This window comes from Camelus bactrianus, chromosome 3 (assembly GCF_048773025.1).
Source record: "Camelus bactrianus isolate YW-2024 breed Bactrian camel chromosome 3, ASM4877302v1, whole genome shotgun sequence".
Taxonomy (NCBI): Eukaryota; Metazoa; Chordata; class Mammalia; order Artiodactyla; family Camelidae; genus Camelus; species Camelus bactrianus.
Window position 1 is genome coordinate 142,033,255 of NC_133541.1, and position 7,753 is coordinate 142,041,007.

A 7,753-nucleotide genomic window follows, 5' to 3' on the forward strand; every position below is an offset into this window, starting at 1 on the left:
CAACTTAATACATGCTACTTTTCATAGCTTTAGAATGCTGAGCACAAACATTTTTTCATTCTATTTTTTGAGGGGGAGGTAATTAGGTTTATTTATATGTTTGTTTGTTTTTGATGATGGCACTGGGGATTGAATCCAGGACCTTGTGCATGCTAGACACACACTTTATCGCTGAGCTATACTCGCCGCCTCACAAATCTACGCTATGTATATCATATATTGGAGCACAGCCATAAGAGGAATATCAGTTTCTTTTTTAAAAAATCCAATAAGTGTAGCTTTTTAACCTAACATGGCTGGAGCTGTCTATTGAGACAGAGACTAATATTTTAATATATAGCTGAAATTCTTTGGCCGTGTAAAAGATGAAAAATTATCCATGCTACAATTTTGATTTTTTTAAGGTATATATTGACATTTATTCTTAAGTTTGGAAGTTCTTTCAAACAAAATGTGTCTAAAGTTGTACTTTGGTAGTGTCTCTTGTATCACATGGCTTATCTAAAGCTAAAAGAAAAGTAATTTCTCATATTTTGAATCTACTGATTTTTGATACTGTTAGACATGTCTTCCATATGATGGAGAGTTGTTTGGTGGCATAATTGAAGGCCTTCTACTTTTTCTATAATATCTGTTTTAGTATTCCTCATAATTTTCTAATAAAATATCTATAATTGAAATAATTTATTTACCATCTCTCTACTTAAATGTGGTTTCTTCCCTCTTTCCTTCCTTCCATCCTTCCTTTCTTTCTTTCATATCTCTCTCCCTCCCTCTCTTTCTTTTTGCAAGAATCCACACCATTTTATAGCTCACTAGATTAAAAAGCCCAGATCCTTTATAAATCTTTTAAAAATGTTTGTTGGACATTTAATTCTGATCTCAGGTGAATAAGTTTGTTGCTTCTCTTTTGACTTAGGAAACTTCTTATGAAAATTTACTATGTATTTCCTGAAAATGTCTCTTAATACTGTCTACTTTTTTTGTTTAAAATATTTTTATATAAGTAATAGTTTCTAAATTTTGCTTTACCAGAGATAATTGTGATTATTATTCATGTTAAAATTGGTTCATTGTTTTCTTCTAGTCTCACTTCACTGTGCCGGTGGCAGCGCTATCACAGCATCTGCTCACTTTATGTCTTTGTGTTACATTTTAGCAATTCTTGCAATATTTCAAAATTTTTCATTATTATTATACTTGTTGTGGTAATCTGTGATCAGTAATCCTTGATGTTACTATGGCAATTATTTTGGGGTGCCAAAAACCACACCCATTTAAGATGGCAAACATAATCGGTAAATGCTGTGTGTTCTGGCTGCTCCACCAATTGTTCATTCCCCCATCTGTCTCCCTCTCTTCAGACCTCCCTATTCCTTAATACAGAACAATATTGTAATCAGGGTAATTAATAACCCTACAGTGGTCCCAGTGTTCAAGTGAAAGTAAGAGTTGCATGTTTCTCACTTTAAATCAAAAGCTAGAAACAATTAAGTGAAGTGAGGAAGACATGCTGAAGCTGAGATAAACTGAAAACTAGGTCTCTTGTGCAAATGAGCCAAATTGTGAGCAAAGGAAATTTCTTGAAGGAAATTTACAGTGCTACTCCAGTGAATACACTAATAATAAGAAAGTGAAACAGGCTAATTGCTGATACGGAGAAGGCTGTATTGTTCTAGATAAAAAATCTAAGCCACAGCATTCCCTTAATCCAAAACCTAATCTAGAGCAAGACCCTAATTCCTTGAACGCTGAGAGAGGTGAGAAAGCTGCAGAAGAAAAGTCTGAAGCTAGCAGAGGTTGGCTGATGAGGTTTAAGGAAAGACACAATCTCCTTAACAAAATAGTACAAGGAGAAACAATAAAGGCTGATGGAGAAAGTGCAGCAAGTCAGCCTCAAGATCTCAATAAGAGAATTCATTTTGGTGTTCACACTAAATGACAGATTTTCAGTGTTGATGGAACAGCCTTATATTGGAAGATGCCATCTAGGACATACATTCGGATCTAACATTGCTGGTGACTTTAAGTTGAAGCCAGTACTTATCCAGCATTCTGAAAACCATCAGGCCCTGAAGAATTATGTTCAGTCTGCTCTCCTATGTTCTATGAATGGAACAACAAAGCCTAGATGAGAACACATCTATTGACAACATGGCTTATTGAATATTTTAAGCTCACAGTTGAGACCTCAGAAAAAAACAAAAAGATTCCTTTCAAAATATTTTTGCTCATTGGCAATGCAAATGATTACCCAAAAGCTCTGATGGAGATTAATGTTATGTGCCTGCTAACAAAACATATGTTCTGCAGCCCATGGATAGAGTGACTACAACTCTCGTCTTATTATTTAAGATATATTTTGCAAGGCTACAGCTGCCATAGGTAGAATTTCCTCTGATGAATCTGTGCCAAGTAAAGTGAAAACCTTCTGGAAATGGTTCCCCATTCTAGATGCCATTAAGAACATTTGTGACTTGCGGGAAGAGGTCAAAGTATCAACAATAACAGGAGTTTGAAAGACATTGATTCCAATCCTCCTGGATGACTTTTTGAGGAGTTCAAACCTTCAGTGGAGGAATGAACTACAGATGTGGTGGAAATAGCAAGAGAATGAGAATCAGAATTGGAGCATGGAGATGTGACTGAATTAGCTGCAATCTCAGGATAAAATGTGAATGAGTGAAGAGATGCTCCTTATGGATGAACAAAGACAGTTATTCTTGAGATGAAATCTACTCTTGGTGAAGATGTTATGAAGATTGTTGAAATGACCAAAAAGGATTTAGAATATTACATAAACTTGATAAAGTGGCAGTAGGGTTTGAGAGAATTGAGTCCAGAATTGAAAGAAGTTTTACTGTGGATAGAGTGCTATCAAACAGCATTACACATTAGAGGGAAATCACTTGTAAAAGGAAGAGCCAATTAATGCAGCAAGCTTCACTGCTTAATTTTTAGAAATTACCACAGCCACCCCAGCTTCCAGCAACCACCGCCCTGGTCAGTCAGCCGCCACCAACATGGAGGCAAGATCCTCCACCAGCAGAAAGATTACAGCTCACTGTCAGCTCAGTGGACAATTAGCATTTTTTAACAATAAAGTACTTTTTGATCAAGGTATGTATAATTTTTAGACATAATGTTATTGTGCACTTAATAGGCTATAGTATATTGTAACTATAACTTTATATGTACTAGGAAACCCCAAAACTCCTGTGACTTGCTTTGTTGCACATTGACTTCATTGTGGTAGCCTGGAATTGAGCCTGCAGTGTTTCCAAGGTATGCCTGTACTTGCATTGTCTTTGTGGCATGCCTCATAGTCATGCCAAATTAGAAAGAAAAAACATTTCAAACACTGTTTATGGATAAAGGCTATTTAGGAATCAAACATTTGGACACATGTATTATATTTGAAGTCATGGTTCATCCCCCATTATTCTCCAAGTATTCTGCAGGAGTACTTGGGGAGTGGGGGCAGGTCTATATTCTAAAACTGCTTTCATCATTTCAGTGAAAGACCAAATGACAACAAAAGAGGGGAGTAATTTTGTTTAAGCACTCTCTCACAAGTTAAAATTTAAGAACATCTCATCTATAGAGATCTATAGATATCTCATCAGGCATACAACAGATGTTTAAATTAGGAAGTTTAATTTCAGCTGACATGGACTGTGGAAAGAGGTTAATGGAGTTCAAGTATTTAATATTCTGAGTTTGGGTAATTATGAAAATGTTTTTTTATGCACACCTCAACTGCTTTGTGGTTTTTAAAGCTAGGGCTCTCTCAACTAGTTATAGTACCAGCCTTTCTCTCACTCTCTCTTTATTTCTTGCTTTTTCTTTTGCCTTATTTTCTTTCTTTCACTGTTGTCCTTTGAGCAAGCCAAGCAGTAAGTTCTCCATGTTTCTGATTTCCCCAAAATAAACGAGTGTAAATACTTATTCCATTCTCAGCCATGATCTGTGAATAGAAGGGGATGTCTAAAGACCTATTTTAAAAATCAGAGGAGCATGTCTATGAATAAAAAAAGGAATTGAAACTTGTCAACTAGAGAATTTGTCTACTAGATTGTTTCAAAATGCATTCTGTCATAGTCACTAGAGATGGCCCTTGAAGAAAGGTTACTGTGATTATGTTTAAAGAAACACTGTGTACCATAATAGTGGCCTATTGATGATTCATAAAGCACAATGGTATGTTAAAGATTCTGAGACATCTTACAAGAAAGAAACTTGTAAAAGCTTATTTATTTTTGTCTCTTAAACTTCTTGGACAGTGGAAATCTTTTATATTTGTCATACTTGTATGAGGAATGCTGCCCTCTAGAGGCATAATTTTTTTGGTTTTTTTTTGGTTGAGGGAGAAAATTTTCTTATATATTATATGTCTAACATGAGAAAAAGGACAAATCTCATGGACTAAATTCCATAAATTTAATGTAATTGTATATTTTTCATTTTTTAAAGTTTTATTTTAAAAAATCTGAGACAAGAAAAACATATAAAGCAACAGTGAGAAGAGAAACCAGTAAGACCTACTGGTAATGTCTAAGTAAGAGCTGGTTAATGTTTTCAAATCAGAAATTCTTAGAAAAAATAAATAGAGCTCTATCTCTCATGTCCACATGCCTTTACATGATTCTCCTAATTTTCGAGAAATACATTATTTTTCTACACATATTTTCCTTTTCTGCAATTTCACCTAAATGGTTTTTATAAGGCTAATACTACACAGATGCCAAAATTGGAGAGACGGTACTCACACAATCTTCACACATTTATTTTATTTTACAAACACATAGAGGTTACATACCACAGTGTTATAATAGCACAGAACAGAGGTAGAAATTGACAAAACAGACATTGTCTAGGAAAGGATCCATATAAAATGCAGTTTTGCATGTAACACAGTTGGCAATTGAAATGGCGAGGAATGGCAGATTATGCAACATATTTTGGGATAAATGATTAGGTAAATCCCATAAAAATGAAAATATTAATTTAAAACAAGTACAATTCCTAAAATAAAGGAATTACAAGACAAAAGAGAGCAAGATGATGAACACATGACTGTAAAGAAATGGAAATAGTGTAAGCATAAAAATATGCTCAGTTGCAGTCACCAGAGACACTGCAAATTAACCCAACCAGATACCAGCATCCTATCAAATTAACAAAGAAAAAATTTAAAGTGATAATCAATGCTCAGAAAGTTGAAAATAAACAGGTAATTTAATCTCTGCTGGAGGGAATACTGGTACAGCTTAACAGGAGGACAATCTATTAATATAAAAATTAACATATACTACAAACTGGTGATTCCATTTCTCAGTGTCTACCCTAGAGAAATAGGTTTTATCTTTTACAAATTGCACTGCAGCAATTTGTAAGAGAAAAATTGAAAAATCTAAATATATATCACCAAGAAATACATATATATATATACACATATATAAACTTGGATATATATCCCTACACTGTGGAATATTTTGCAATGATTCAAAGGAGATATACATGCATAATATATATAGAGAGAGACAAGGAAACACAATCAAGACATTAAGTGGGAAAAAATAAGTTCAAGAACATATATTCTTCCTATTACTCATGTAAAATTGGAAAAGAAAATGATTCCTACTTATTCCACATAGACCCATATATACACACACACATACAGACACATACAGACAGACGTACATAATCGTGTTGGAAAAGCACTGGTAGAAAAACTGACAAGCAATCATTGTCTGCAGGAAAGAATCTGTGACTTGTAGAAGGCAGTCAAGGAAAAAATCAATATATTCATTTATTATTTTTTCTGCAACATTTAATTAGGAATATTTGCAAATACATAGAAAGGTTAGAAGAAATGTAAGTGAACATCCGTAAACCCACCTAGATTCTACAGTAGTCTACTATATTTATCTTATATCTATTCACCGTCTGTTTTTAATGCATTCCATGTTGCAGATGTCCATACACTTTACCCTTAAAAACTCCATGCATATTAATAAAATTGAGAAAGCAAATTATATTCAGTGAAATGCACAAACCTCCAATGTACCATTACTTGAGTTCAACCTATATGATCCAAGCCACTGTCAAGATAGAGAACATTACCATCACCCTGTAAATGTCTCTCATGTCCCTACCCAGTCAATCCCCACACCCACCATCCTAGAGGCAGACATAATTTTGAGTTTTTTTTTCAAGCACAGATAAGTATTGCTTGTTTTATAATTTCATAAAAATGAAATTATATAGTAATGTTCTCATAAATAAAATACTGAAATGCTAGTTTACATAATTTTTATGGCCACTTTCAAGCTACTAATAGCAGAGTCGAGGAGCTGCAACAGTCTATGGCTAGCAAAGCCTAAAATACTATCTGGTCCTTTAAAGAAAAAGTTTGCAGCCTCCTGTTCAAAAGCTCTTATAGGCTTTTTCATTCCAAACTGATACCTGAATCTATCTTATGCAACTTTTCCCTTATAGAGGAAATTAAGACCAAGAGATTTTAAATGACTTATCTAAGCTTAGGTGGAAATGTGGAACTCAAATTTAGGTCTGTATTCTGAGTCCTAGTCTGATCATCTTCTCAATATGCCAGTAAATTTTTAAACTTATCAAGTAAAAATATATATGCCCACAGGCTCACTTTGACTCTTATGCCCTACCTGTAAACTTCAAAATGAGTTAGAAGTTTAGTGGAACAGAATCATGGTGTGCTAAGGGAAATTTCACCTTTATGAACAAGTTTTTCCACAAATAAGACTTTCATAGTGTGAAGCTAAACCAATGAATCCACAGTACTCTCAACTTACAAACAGGTGGATCACAGGTGGCAACTGATTAAGTGACAATTTTTTCATCAAAACAATAGCAAGTGCTTATTATGTGCTGGATGCTGTAGGGATATAAAGTCCTGCTGTGAGAACATCCAGTGAATAGGAGCAGTGCATAGAAAAAACCATCATTCCCTTGTACAAAGTTTTAGGTGTTAGAGGTGATAAGTGTGGTATTATTTTCATCTTGGCATGCCAGAGAAGGCCTATGATGGAGCTGGAATTTAAGAGTTTATGACGTAGAGGATGAAGGGTGTGGGGGAGGGAATGAACAGGGCACCCCAGACCAGCGGTCCTCAGATACACCTATCTGGCTGTGACAGGAGGTATCCCAGGAATATGGTGTAAAATAGCAGGTTATGAAGGTTGGAAATGTAGTTCTAAGTCAATATGTAATACACTCAGAATGCCAGGCTATCTGGAACTTATGTAAACATTCTGAAAGCAGCGGGAATCCAAATAGTTTTGAGGTACAGGGAAGTAGCATGAGCAAAACTACAGCCTTAGAAATAATGAGAAATATTGGTTTAGGTCTGTCAGCCGTGGGAGGCTGGAGAGGGGATGCGAGGAGGTGAGCTTCCCAACTGGAAAAAATGCACAAGGAGCTGACATAATGCGTGAGGAGCTGACATGGAGCAAAACAGCAGCTTATTGCATTACAAGCGGGTGAAGCGCATCCTCGGGCATATGAACTTGTCCTTTTATTATGCCCGTGCATGCGTATTGTTCATAATACTTTCTCATGCTATTGGCACATGCATACATTTACTTCCCACCTCACACACATACAAGTTATTGTGAACTTTGACCTTGGTCCCATGGCCTACTCACTTAAGACTGTCGAAAAGGTCACAATTCCAAATGATTGTTGGATCTTTCTAGAGGGGCACCAGTATTTAATA